Source organism: Pan troglodytes, chromosome 2 (assembly GCF_028858775.2).
Source record: "Pan troglodytes isolate AG18354 chromosome 2, NHGRI_mPanTro3-v2.0_pri, whole genome shotgun sequence".
NCBI classification, from domain to species: Eukaryota; Metazoa; Chordata; class Mammalia; order Primates; family Hominidae; genus Pan; species Pan troglodytes.
The window spans coordinates 9,724,875-9,738,237 of NC_086015.1; the positions used below are offsets into that span (position 1 = coordinate 9,724,875).

General features: G+C 39.1%; 1 long non-coding RNA gene across 2 annotated transcripts in view; it reads left to right on the forward strand.

Moving 5' to 3' along the window:
- Positions 1-107: 107 nt before the first annotated feature.
- Positions 108-13,363, forward strand: part of LOC107970548 (uncharacterized) — a 58,336-nt gene continuing 45,080 nt past the window's right edge. For both annotated transcript variants that reach the window (XR_001713147.2, XR_001713146.3), the window contains exon 1: positions 108-195. This is a non-coding gene — a long non-coding RNA (uncharacterized LOC107970548). The remainder of the gene's footprint in view (positions 196-13,363) is intronic.

The following is a 13,363-nucleotide window of genomic DNA, read 5'->3' on the forward strand; positions in this document are numbered from 1 at the left end:
AGGGCAGGTGGGGGTGGCCTCTGGATGAGGAATATGGCTTGTTTAGTGAAAAGCCACTGTGACATCACAACACAGACTCCAGCATATGTCCTCCTTACAGTAGGTCAGAGCTAGTCTAGGTGCACCAGTCACAGGACACTGAGACTCAGGGTGGCAGATGTCAAGTCCTTCATTGTTCAGTTTAAGCTCAGAGAAGTAAGTTTCCAAAGTGGGACTATACAAGAGCACATCTAGGTTTATAAAAGCTATTAATATAGATTGGACATAATATAATTTCAGAAACAACTTTATCTTCTCAGGATAATTTCTTATTTATTTTTAAGTCACTCTATCTTTCCCCTAAGGTTTGTCTTACTTGCTTAAAGGATCACATTTGCTATCAAGAGAAATATAAAGTGATATATATGTGTGTGTGTGTATATATATATATATTATATATATATATATTATATATATATTATATATATATATATTATATATATATTATATATATATATTATATATATATTATATATATATATATTATATATATTATATATATATATTATATATATATTATATATATATATATTATATATATATATATATGTAATTTTTTTTTGAGACACGGTCTTACTCTGTTGTCCAAGCTGGAGTGCAGTGGGTATCTCAGCTCACTGCAGCCTCAACCTGCTGGGTGCCAGTGATCCTCTCACTTTAATCTCCTAAGTAGCTAGGACTACAGGCATGCATTATGATGCCCAGCTAATTTTTGTTTATTTTTTTGTAAAGATGGGGTCTTATTATGTTACCCACGTGGGTCTCAAACTCCTAGGCTCAGGCAATCTACCTGCCTTGGCCTCCTAAAATACTGAGATTACACGTGTGAGCCACCACTGTAGTTTTGGTGGCTTTTAGTCAAATTGTAAATTAGATGAAAGTCATCTTTACTCACCTCACCTCCATCTTTTATACAGTCTTTGTACCTTCATCTTTACCTAAGGCTTTGGTCTTATTTTAGACTGACTCCCTCCAGCTCCCAGTTAGGTCCTAATTTTTCATGTTTTTAGCTTTCCACATACAAATGCACCTGGCTTTTGTGAGAGTTCTCTAGGACCCAGCTAGATGCCAGAACAAATCCTATGATAAACTCTTTTGTGCTAAGATGAAATTAGTGATAAGGGAATACATGTGTCCACCATAGAAGGACATTTACATTTAACAGATATTTAAAAACACAGGCTATAAAAACTATCTTATTGAAGAGAACACTGAAACTCAGATAAGGTAAGTGACTTGCTAAGTCATATGGGTTTTATTTTTGCCACAGGATTTGAATCTGGGTCTTCTATTATAACTCGAATGTAATTTTCACTATATCAATATTTCTCAAATTTTAATTATCTCCAATGCCCCCTTTACAAGTTTTGCTCTATATGTGCATACCTAGTAGATTCTAATCGACTTGTTCTTATAATCTCTGAAAGAATGGATTTGAAAATTACAGGTTTGAAATATACACACATACACACACACATACATATATACACACATACATTTGCATATTCTAATATACTAAATCATTTGGTCTCTAAAATGATTTTAGGTAGCCTATAGATAACAATTATATTTGGATATATTAGTATATCACTGCTCAAATTTGAAAAATGGCTATGTACGGGCTACCTAAAATCATTTTGGAGACCACCAGTGGGGTATGGCTTCATATTAGGAAATGAATAAATTCTGAATCACAGCTGTGATCTCTTTTAATGCCTTAACCTACTTCTTTGGGAATGTTAGCATTTTGGTTGGCAGCCTTGGAGGAGAGAGGTCTCCTTGCTCAAATCACTTCACAGGGGTAATAATTCACTCCTTGGACACAGCCATTCTTGGATTTTGAGTAAGATTTGAGACCAGGACAATAACCATAAATATAAGGGTCATTTATGTGTCTTTCAAAGTAATGAAGTGGTGTTGTTGTTTGAGGTAAATACCCAAGGTTTGTTGTCTCATGCCAAGGGAATCGAGGACGTGGACACACAAGAAGTAAATTTAAGAGTAGAGGTTTAATAGACAAAAGAAAGAGAAAAGAGAATAACTCTCTCTCCTGCAGAGAGAGAGGGGCACCTGAGTGGGTCTTCCAGTTCATGATGAAATGCATGGGGTTTTATAGACGAGCTTGAAGAGGTGGTATCTGATTTACATAGCGCTCAAGAGGCTGCTCCGAGAAGGTGTGACATTTGCATAGTGCGTGAGGAAGCTGGCCATCCCACCATAATTTTTCATTATGCAGATGGGTTCTCTACCTGGCTGGTGTCATGTTGTCTGTTCCTCACTGTACATGTGGTTGACAAAGGAAAGGGAAGATAGAGCCGCCATGTTGAACATGCCTGGCCTTCGGGTAGTCTTTTCCTATTGGCACAGCTGCCGGCATTTACCTATGAAAGCTTGCAGCTTGCTTATTTATGTCTGCAGCTCGATTTTACAGGCTTCTTTTGTTAGAAAAGAAATGATTTGGGGGGCTGCTTTTCATTAAAAGGAAAACCTTCCTAAGGACTTCCTTACCCTCATTGTCTGCCTAAATAATTTCTTTTTAACTCCTTTATCATTTACCCCCCTGGAGTGGTAACTCTGCTATTAGGGGGTTTTGGACGATGACTCTTTCTGGCTACTTTCTGCTGAAAAGGGGTGTTGTGTTGGGGACAGCCGCTAGGGCTGCTCCTTGAGGTTGATCTGAAGATCCTTGGAAGAAGAATGTGTTCATGCGTGATTCTGTCTGCAGCACCATTTGGAGTTTAGCTGCTTCTAGGTGAGAAAAGATAACTTTTACAAGAAGTTTTAGAATATAGGGTTTGAATATGAGTATTAAGATTACTACTATTAGTGGGGGTACTGTAGGCCATAACTGTGACAGTAGGGTTTGTTTGATACCTGTTGGTACGACCTTGCTTTCAACACTCTTCTCCAATTACAAAGTTTTCTAAGAAATTAAAATCATTTGATTCTCCTATAATGCTAGATACCTGATGGTGTAGAATAATAAATGAAACATAGTGCTTTTCTTTAAGAAGGAACTGTCTACAAGCAGAGATCATTGCAAGTAGTTGGAGACAATTCCACTGTAACTGCAGGTAAATGAGACACACTTCATAATTTATTTTTCCTTTAAAGTACAGTGGCCATTCCAAGGAGAGAAAGCTGCTATCTCATAGCTGGGTGTGGAGGAATTAGGGGTGAGTTGCCAGAAGAGTTAGCATTAGAACTGGGCTTCAGGGCAAAGGATGTGAACAAGCTGGGAGGGTGGCAAAAGAATATGGGAGGACAGTGGGAGGTGTGAGATTCCCTGTGTGACTTCAGCTGCTGTGACTTCTCTTGTGGTGGTGCTGTGGTGAGAAAACGCTGCTTTCAGTCCCCATAGGGCCACTCAGCCTTGGTAGAGCCTTGGTAGAGAGCTCAATATTTCCTCAGCCTTGGTAGAGAGCTCAATATTATATTGTGATTTTGGAACTCTTGAATTGATGTATTTAGTTTAACTCAGTCTGTTAGAGTTAAGCCGAGTCAGGGAGTGGGAATTAGGCCTCCAGAGCTTCATGCTACCATGCCCTGGATTCTCATTTTTCCTTCTCCTGGAGGTGATGAACCTACAAAACCTGCCTGAGAACTTTGCAAGATCATTCCCAAAAGACGAAAAGATCAGACTTTGAATCTAGACTTTCTTTTCATTTTTTTTATTACCGTTTTGTGGACTCTCCATATTATCACCTTGTAGCCTTTTTATTTGTTTTATGTAACATATATTTAATAGTGCCTACTATGAACTAGGCATTCTCATATGCATTTTACCAATAAAAACCCTCATAGAAACAGAGAAGGAACTGTTATTACTCCTGCGGCAGCTGGTATCACTGTTCTGCCCAGATCTCTTTAGCCTTTTTATGTATACCATTTCCAATGAACTTTCAGCCCCAATAACCAACACTTGCATGTCAGACATAGACCTTCCTCCAGGCTGCTGAAGCCTGCTTTGTCTGTGTTTATCAAGAGTCATTTGGGAATTTATGTTGCTTTGGTGTGGCACTGAACCAATGGCTGAGAGGCATAGGAGTGTAAACACTTCCGTTCCCTTGTGCCTGATGAAGATGGCTTCGAGGTAAGACCTGCACTATCTCCAAAGCTCCCTGATGAGATCAATCCAAGGTTTTCTTCTGTGGGACTCCTCTTGAAATCATATTCCCTTCTCATCACTGCTCCACTTCTCCACTCTTCTGTTTTTTCCTGGGAACACTTTCTAACAAATCCAAGTTTTCATGTGGATCATTGTTTCAGAGTTTGCTTCTAGGGAATTTTACCTGCATGGATCCCAATTTTGCGGTAAAGAAAACTAAAACCCAGAGAAGTTAAGTAATTTGCCCAAGGCCACTCAGCTGGTACTTGACAGACTTGAGATTCTAATTCTAGCATTTTGGCTTTGTTTACCCTTGAAGATTAGGAGGAAATGATTGGAAAGCCAACTAGGGCACAGGAAAGAGCCTTCTTTAAGGTAGATGATGGGAGGAGGGGGTTTCCTAGGAGTACTGAGGCTGAGGATTAATTGATTGGGAAGGATTCTCAAGTTGAAAGCTATCATTATAAAATGGGAGATTTTGAGAGTTGACTGGTGGTTGTTAGGGACTGAGGGGAGGGAGAGGTGGGCATTGCAGTTCAATGAGTATAAAGTTTCAGTTATGCAAGACGATTAAGTGATGGAGATCTGCTGCACAACATTGTGCCTACAGCTAACAGTGCTGTGTTGTGCACTTGAACTTTTGTTAAGAAGATAGATCTCTACGTTAAGTATTCTTCCCACAATTTAAACAAATAAAGAAAGAAAATAAGAAAGAATCATAGCATTGTGGTTAAGAGCCCAGGCTTTGGGGTGAGACAGACCTGGTATAAATTCTGTCTCAGCCACTATCTAGGTTTTGACTTTGTTCAAATCACAACCTCTCTCTGGGCTGCTGGTTTTTCTTCTGCAAAGTGGGGATAACAATTTCTGGCTCACAGGGTTGTATGAAGTATTTTACATTATGCCTGGCACATAGCACTAAATACATAATAAGTATTATTAATCCCTCCTCTTTGCAAAAGTTAGTGTGCTTACATTAAGGTCAGGAAGGTAGAAGTGTAAAACCTCACACAGGGTTGGGAGCAGAACAGATTCTTTGTAACGCCCAGTTAATACTCCCTAACACAATGACTATAAATGTTCCTCTACATTCATCCTAACATGCCATTTGTGAGCTCATGTTGGAATACAATTATTATGCATAGCTATGTTCTGAAATGGAAGGAGGTATCTAAAGAGCCAAAGAATAGACCCATAAATGAGTGCCTTACATCTGGCCAAGGATTACATAGGCCATGATGGAAGTTGAAGAAATCCTATTTACACTAGAAAATCAAGATTCTCAAATATTCATCAAGCCACTTAATTATCCTAGTTGCCAAATTTTTTGGACATGAAAGAAAAGATTCTTGGAAAACAGATGCTAAGAAGTATAATGCACATTTCCCAGACCAGTTCCTTATCTGAGGCAACCTGAAATTCGCATTTTATTCTTACTTGCCTTAATCACGCACTGAGAGAGTATGTTTCTAAAGCTCTGGGCATGATGCTTGTAGAATGCAGTTCTATGGGTGTTAGTTTGCTTCCTTTACTCCTACTCTGTACACCTAGGACTCCTAGAGTGGGTGCGCCCTGGATGTTAGGAACCCTGGTGGTTTCAGTTGACATTTATTCTAAGGTCTGTTAGGTTGAGCCCAGAAAGTCTTCAAAAGATATCTTAAATTGGATCTTGTCTTAAGAGCCTGGTACAGAAATGCTTTAAAAAGGACAGAATGATAATCCTTTAGAAATGCCAAAAAAGTATTTGGAAATAAGATAGGTCATCATTATATCACCTAAAACCCCTCTAAGAAGCTAACACCATCCTACAGTAATTGGAAAGGAACCACAAGATTACTGTTTCTGTGGTTAAGTAGAATTATATCCTTTGACTCTTTCTCTCAGCCTCTTAAAACTCTAAAAAAAAAAAAACTTATAAAAATGACACAATTAAAATGACCTCTCAGTTCCATTAATTATCATCCATGGAATGGAATTTCTACAGAACAGTAAATCAAAAGATTCTGAATACTAATTTATCTTTTGTAAATTCAGAGTTTGACTTAACAGAATTGGTAATAATTCCTTTGATTTCTTTGTGCATCAAGGTATGTAGCAAGGAAAGAAATTCAACAATGAACATCCCATATTTCATTTAAAGTAACGGGGATAATTCTGAGTTAGTCTGTTAAAGAAACAACATGCACATTGTTTTATTTGACAGGCAAAGAGCCAGCCATAGAAATTGTAACATTTTTCATGCAAATACTATTTCATTATCTGTATCTGCCCAGTCTCTTTTATCTGTACGTTTCCTGGGACTTTCCAAAGAAGATAGTGTGGAACAGAATGCAAATTCAACCAAGATGAGATAGAAATTATCTGAAATAAGATGAAAATCTAACTAAGGCAATTATTAATTAAATAAGGTCTATTCCCAGGAGTCAGCAAACTACAGCTCCATAGGCCAAATCTGGCCCTTTTTATAAATAAAGTTTTATTAAGACACAGCAACATCCATTTGTTTACATATGTCTATGGCTGCCTTCATGCTAGAATGGCAGAGTTGAATAGGTGTGACAGAGAGCATATGGCCTGTGAGCCTAAGATGTTTATGTAATCTTTCAAAGAAAACATCTCCTAGCCCCTGACCTATGCCATATGTCTTAGAGAATAGCCTTTGTTGATGGTTTCTAAACAGTCCTTGGATGGGTTAAAATGGAAGCATGATATATGCCAATCTCTAAGTTCATATTGGAGGTGTTACTGCTGCTGGAAAAGGGGAAGGGAGAAAGGAGCTACTTATTCCAAGTGTTTGTACTGTTAGGAATGTTGGAAATAAATTTTCGGCACCACAAAGGAAATAGCACTCAAACATGAATTTTCTCAGCAAGGCAATTCTACTTCTATAGAAGGGTGCATCTCCTGGATGGAGCAATGGCGAGAGCACACCTGAACAAGTGAGGGAAAGGGGTTCTTATCCCTGATGCAGGTAGCCCCTACTGCTGTGTCATTCCCCTATTGGCTATGGTTGGACCACACAGTCTAAGCTAATTCTGATTGGCTATTTTAAAGACAGCAAGGGTATGAGCCAGAGAGGCAGGGTGAGCAGTTTGGTGGGAATGATGGTTACAAAACAGGTGACTCAGGATGACTAAGAACAGAGTAGGTGACCAAGGGTGACTAAGGTCAGAGCAGGTGATAGAGGCTAGGAGGGGGTTGTTTACTGAAACTAGGTGCAAGGAGACATAAAGAATGAGGAAGTTAAACTTTACAATGTAGAACAAAGAACAGGGGACCTGAACATACTGATACATTGGTTCTTTGGAGAGGATCTCAGAACTCATTATACTTAACAATTTACAGGCTAAAACCTTTGGGCAGGAATTTATTATTATTATCCTACAATTTCCCCCTTTTCAATTTTCATAGTAGTTTCTCTTCAAACTTTTCTAACAGGTCTTGGCTTTGTTGTTCAATTTAATCGTATAAAAGAAAAAACTGATCTGAATAAGGTGGAGGAGAACTAAGGGAAGTTTTAGTAAGTGTTGCTTCTATAAGTCTTTATACTAGCCCACGGACGCATGGTATGACACAACACCCAACAAGAACGAGTACACCTACTAAGGCTGCAAGAGAAGAATTGAGGCTGTGATTTCTTTCCATTTACCAAACCATCCTTTCTAGCCACTCGGAGAAAGAGTTATCGACTCTAGAAGTTTAGCTAGTTTATTGGATAAAGCAGTAAGTCTTTGTAAGGCTCTTGTTATGCCCCCAGTGGGGGCAGTGTTGTTTGGGATAAAGGTGCAATGCTGAGTTTTAATCATAACACAAACACCGCCTTTTGTGGCTAATATCATATCCAGGGCCATTTTGTTTCTCCAGGCCATCTGGCTGGTGAGCCCCAGTTGTTCTGTTATCCCTTTGACAGCAACCGTGGAATAATTAATAAACCACTGGTGATCATAATAGATGTAATTTATCCAATCTATGTTTTTATTGTCACCCATGAAAATGTTGACTTAAATCCTGCAGCTATTTGATCTCGGGCTTTAAATTCATCCGGTTCTCCTCATAGAACTCCAATAGTGTTTATATAAACATGGGGGTCAAAGGACCCACGTGAGGCACTTCTTTTACAATTTTTTTTTATCATATTGACAGAATGCTAGGGTGAAAGGGATGGCCAATTGGACTAGAGCATGAGTGCTGCTCTAATTACTTGGCAGAGTACCCAGCAGTAGTCCCCAGCAATACCACCACACATCTGCTCGGGGATGGACAAGGGCAGACTGATTGGTAAGCTCTTCAAAAGGCCTGGTTTCACTGCACCCTGTTAAGTCTCCAAGGAATGCTAACTTTTCCCCCTGCTGTGAAAGGCATGAGGTGAAGTTAACATCAGGGGCTGGAGGCCGGATAGTCCTCAGGGCTGACCCGCAGGGCTCTTGACCTCAGGGAACAGCAGTGAAAGAGTCTTGCATGACTCACCACCCCAGGCTGTGGGGTTCTGGAAGAGAGCTACCATACAGCTCATGCCCGGTCTGTGAGAGGACTACCCAAGTGGAAAGGGAACAATTTGGGTCTCTGGCCTGCCTGTCACACAAGTGTAACAGGCGCTTTTGTTTAGCCTGCAAACAGAATGTTTAATCCATTCCAGCCAAGCATTTGCATCCTGATACCCTGTTTCAGTTGCTATGGTTTGTTTTGAATCTTTAACCTGTACAACAATTACTTTGGTTTTATCATTGGGTATATAGCGAGAGAAGGTTTGGTTACCGGAGAACTAAGGAGAGGGAGAAGTGGGTACAGGAGGTGAGGAGGCAACGAAGTGCATTGCAAAGGATCCCATGGGGTCCTTCCCTGAGACTTCTGCTCCAATACCATAGAAACAGCTTAATGAAGGAGAAGAACTCTGGGGAGCAGCGATGGTAATCTGTACTGGATTACATTGGTTCAGCTGACAATGGGGAGGGTTAACTCTTTTAGTAAAATGAATATATGGTTTTAAGAAACTGCAAGTACTAGTTGGGGTGGTCCATCCTTGCTCTTCAGTATTTTACAGAGCATTGGACCAACTTCGGCAGAGAAGCTCTGGTCTAGGAGGACAAGATTCCCAGTTCATACTAGAATCTTCGTCAAACTCTTCCCAAACTAACTTATCCCAGTTAACAGATTTCCAGTCTGAGGAGAGCTAGGAAGGATAAAGATACTTTTCTGAAGTGGAGAGTTACCTCTGGTTTGGCAAATCTCCACAGGGCATCACAAGGCAAGCATCAAAAGTAGTAGTTTGGGGTGAACTTGACCTAGTTACATTACTAATGAGAGGTCTAGCAATAGAAGGGGAAAAGAAAGAGATGCAATGTAAGAGGATCAAACCAAGCTTTAGCTTGGTTGGAGTTGGCCCAGGAATAGCTGCCCATGATTCTGGAGGGGGTCGTGTTGTTTTGACCCAGGTGTGATGAGTCCATCCTCTTTCTGCTGTTCAAACTGCAGTCTCGGTGGTTAGAAGCACTAGGAAGGGTTCTTCCCAAGCCAGTTCGAGTTTTCCTTCCCTCCAACTTTTGACAAGGATGTGGTCCTCAGGCTGATGTTGGTGTACTGGAAACTCTAGGGGTGGCGCGTGTGCTAAAAGACCTTTAGTTCTGAGGGAAGAGAAAGTGGAAGATAAACCAAGTATATAATTTCTGAGAAACTGATCTTTTTTTCTTAATGTGGGAATGTAATCAGTGGAATGCATACAGGGCAACCCGTACAACACTTCATAAGGGGATAAGCCAACATCTCTCCAAGGAGTTGTTCAGATTCTCAACAGGGCAATGGGAAGGCATCTAGTTCATGGCAACTGAGTCTCTAAGACTAATTTGGTATGGTGGCTTTTTTTATAGTTTGGTTCATTCTTTCCACTCTTCCTGATGAAGGTAGGTGCCACAGAATATGATATTTCCATGTTATATCCAGTACCTGGGCTAATTTCTTAATGACATGTGTGGTGAAATGAGTCCTATTATCTGAATCAATGTTTTCTATTAATGTAAACTTGGGTATAATATTTTCAAATAATGCCTTAACTACATTATTAGCAGTTGTACTTGAAAAGGAAATAGCCTCTACTCAATGAGTAAGGTGAGCTACTATTACTAATAAATACTTTAGACGACCAATTGGAGGCATGTCTGTGTAATCAATCTGTATACTTTGGAATGGCCGTAAGCCTGGACTCCTTCCCCCAAGGGGTAATCTATTTATAGTTTGTTTATTCATTTTCTTACATACTAAGCAGCTGTCTGTAACTGGCCAGGGTATAAATTCCTATGCACCCATAAACTCTGAGGAATGAATCACACATGGCTTGGAGCTCCCAATGGGTCCCTTGATGCAGCTGGAACAAGATTTTTCTCATAAGGGGTTTGGATAACAGTTCTCTGTGGTCTGGCAATATCCATTTTCCTTGTGAATTCTCTTTAGCACCTATGTTTATTAGTTTTTAGATCAAAGAAAGCCAAACACTATTTTATATTTGATAATACTTCCTGTATGATTTTATACCAGTAAGCTAAATTTCACCTTTATATTAGTGTGTTATTAATGTTAAACTCAATTTTAATAAAACCTTGTAGACATATTTATCCAATTTTAATGCCTGACCATAGGTAAGAGTTTTATAGACTCTTTTTAACCCTTTATAATTTTTGTTAAAGAGCAGGTTAGTGCTTTAAGAAAAACCTGTTGTGCTTTTATTTTAATGTCCAGTTGACAGAAAAACTGGATGATACCCCTGTAACTTCAGCCAATATGTTTACACACAGAATTTCCATTACAATTAACGTTTCAAAACTTGCTTAAACCTTTAAAATAATTTTTTAACCTTTTAATGTAGGTAAAAATCCATATTCTTTTGCCTTCTTATAATCCTTTTACCAAAAGTATATTTTACTTTCCTTACACACCTTGCACATAAACTGTTTCTTCAATAGTTTTACATTCAGGAGGCCTAATTACTTTTAAATTATACATTTCTTGAACAAATTTCCTTTTATAACATTGTTCATGACTTTCACAGACAATCTTTGACACGCCTTAACCTTCTGACTTGTTGTAAACATCTCTTCCTAACAACCAGTTAATTTACTTTAGGACAAGAATTTACCATATAAGATTCCTTTTACATAAATTATCCTTTTTTAATGTCAAAGATGATAACCGTTCTTTTCCAAAGCAAACTTCCTTTATGTCTGTGGACTAGAGTGCCTAAGGCTACATGATTAGAAATTAGGATAATACACGTTACACTGTTAACTTTTAGCAAATTTTACTTTTGTTGAAAACCTTTTAAGTTTGGGATTTTAATTATGTGATAGGTGTACAGCCTAAGATCTAGAGAGAAGTGCAGACAAGGTCTGGCTTATTCTAAAATTTAACTCCATGTATCCTAGGTTTTACCTAGCTGCAAAGCAGGCCAGTTGTACAGCTAAGAAATGGTGTCTGTTTGGCTATCTGATCTGCTAGGTTATTTCCTTGACTTTAAAAAGAAAGGCTTTTTTGGTTTACGGGGACATGGTCAATAGCTGTTTCTTTTGGCAGCTGAAGGTTATTTAATACCTGGGTGATTAATTCCTTGTGGACCAGGTCTTAGCATTTGCTATTAATAAGACCTCGTTCAGTCCAAATTTTTCCAAATGTATGAGCCACTCCAAAGGCGTACTTAGAATCTGTATAGATGATTCCTTCCTGGTTCTGTAAGTACTTTAAGGCTTGGCTGAGTGCAAACAGCTCACACGTTTGAGCAGACCAATTATTAGGCAATTTTCCTAACTCTATTTCTACAAGAGTTTCTCTATCAATTACTGAATACCCATTGTATCTTTTCCCCTCTATCACCTGGGAGGAACCATCTATAAAGTGTTGTCCCGTCCTGAAGGGAGTTTCTCCTAGGTCTGGTAGGACCTTTGTATGGTAATTAATTAAAACTAAACATGTGTGCTCTCTCTTTTGATATAGATCCCCTGTTAGGAAACTTGCTGGGTTAAATGAATTATCAGTGGTTAATGTTAAATCATCTTTTTCTAAGAGAATAGCCTCATACTTTAAGATTCTGGAGTCAGTAAGCCACCTTTCTGCTTTCTGACTTAGGATAGTTCTGACCTGGTGAGGTGTGCTCACAATGAGGTTTCCTCCAAAACTTATTTTTCTACTTTCTTCTGTTAGCAAAGCAGTTGCCGCTACAGATTGAATGCATTTGGGCCATCCATGGGTTACTGGCTTAAGGATTTTTGATAGGAAGACTACGGGTTGTCAGTGGCCTCCGTGCTTTTGGGTCAGTACTTCTACGGCTACGCCCTTGTTTACAGTGGCAAAAAGATGGAATGGCTGCTTAAGGAGGGTAAAGCTAGGACAGGGGCAGTTACTAATAGATGTTTTAATCTTTCCACCTATTGGATTTCTGGTAATTGCCAAATGAGGCGGTTTAGCCCGTCTTTCATGAGCTTTTTGTATAAGGGTTTTGTTTTTAAGGCATAAGAGTCTATCCATAGATGACAGTAACTGACTCATTCTAACATTTTCTAAGTTCTTGTTTAGTCTCCGGCAGAGGCAAGGATATGATGCCTTCAATCCATTCAAGCTCAGTTTTCCATTTGCCTTTGTTAATTAAATGACTTGTTCAAATATTTGACTAAATAAATTTGGAGACTCCATAAACCCTTGGGATAAGACTGTCTATCAGTATTGCTATTTTTGACCAGAGTGAGGGTCTGCTCACTGAAAGGCAAATAGGTCCCGGCTGTCCTCTGCTAATGGACAAGCCCAGAAGGCATCTTTTAAATTTATTACTGTAAACCAGTGGTGACTGCTTGGGATCCTACTGATAATAGTATAAGGATTGGGAACAACAGGGTGTGTAGTTTGGATTATTTGATTAATAGCTGTAAGGTCTTGTACTGACCGGTATGACCCATCTGGCTTCTTTACAGGCAGTATTGGAGTGTTATAGGGAGACATACAGGGTTTAAGAAGCCCATCACAGAGAAGACCTTCAATTATCAATTATATGTTTTAAATTTACCCTGGCTTTTAAAGGAATAGGGTACACTGCTTTCGCTTTACTACTTCCCCAGGGGTTTTTAATTTAACATGAATCAGAGGAATCTGTAACTTTCCTTGATTCCCATCTATTGACCATACCTTGGGATAAATGTGTTCTTCGTCTGTGGTGGTGAGCAAGTTTAGGGAGGGGAGGAA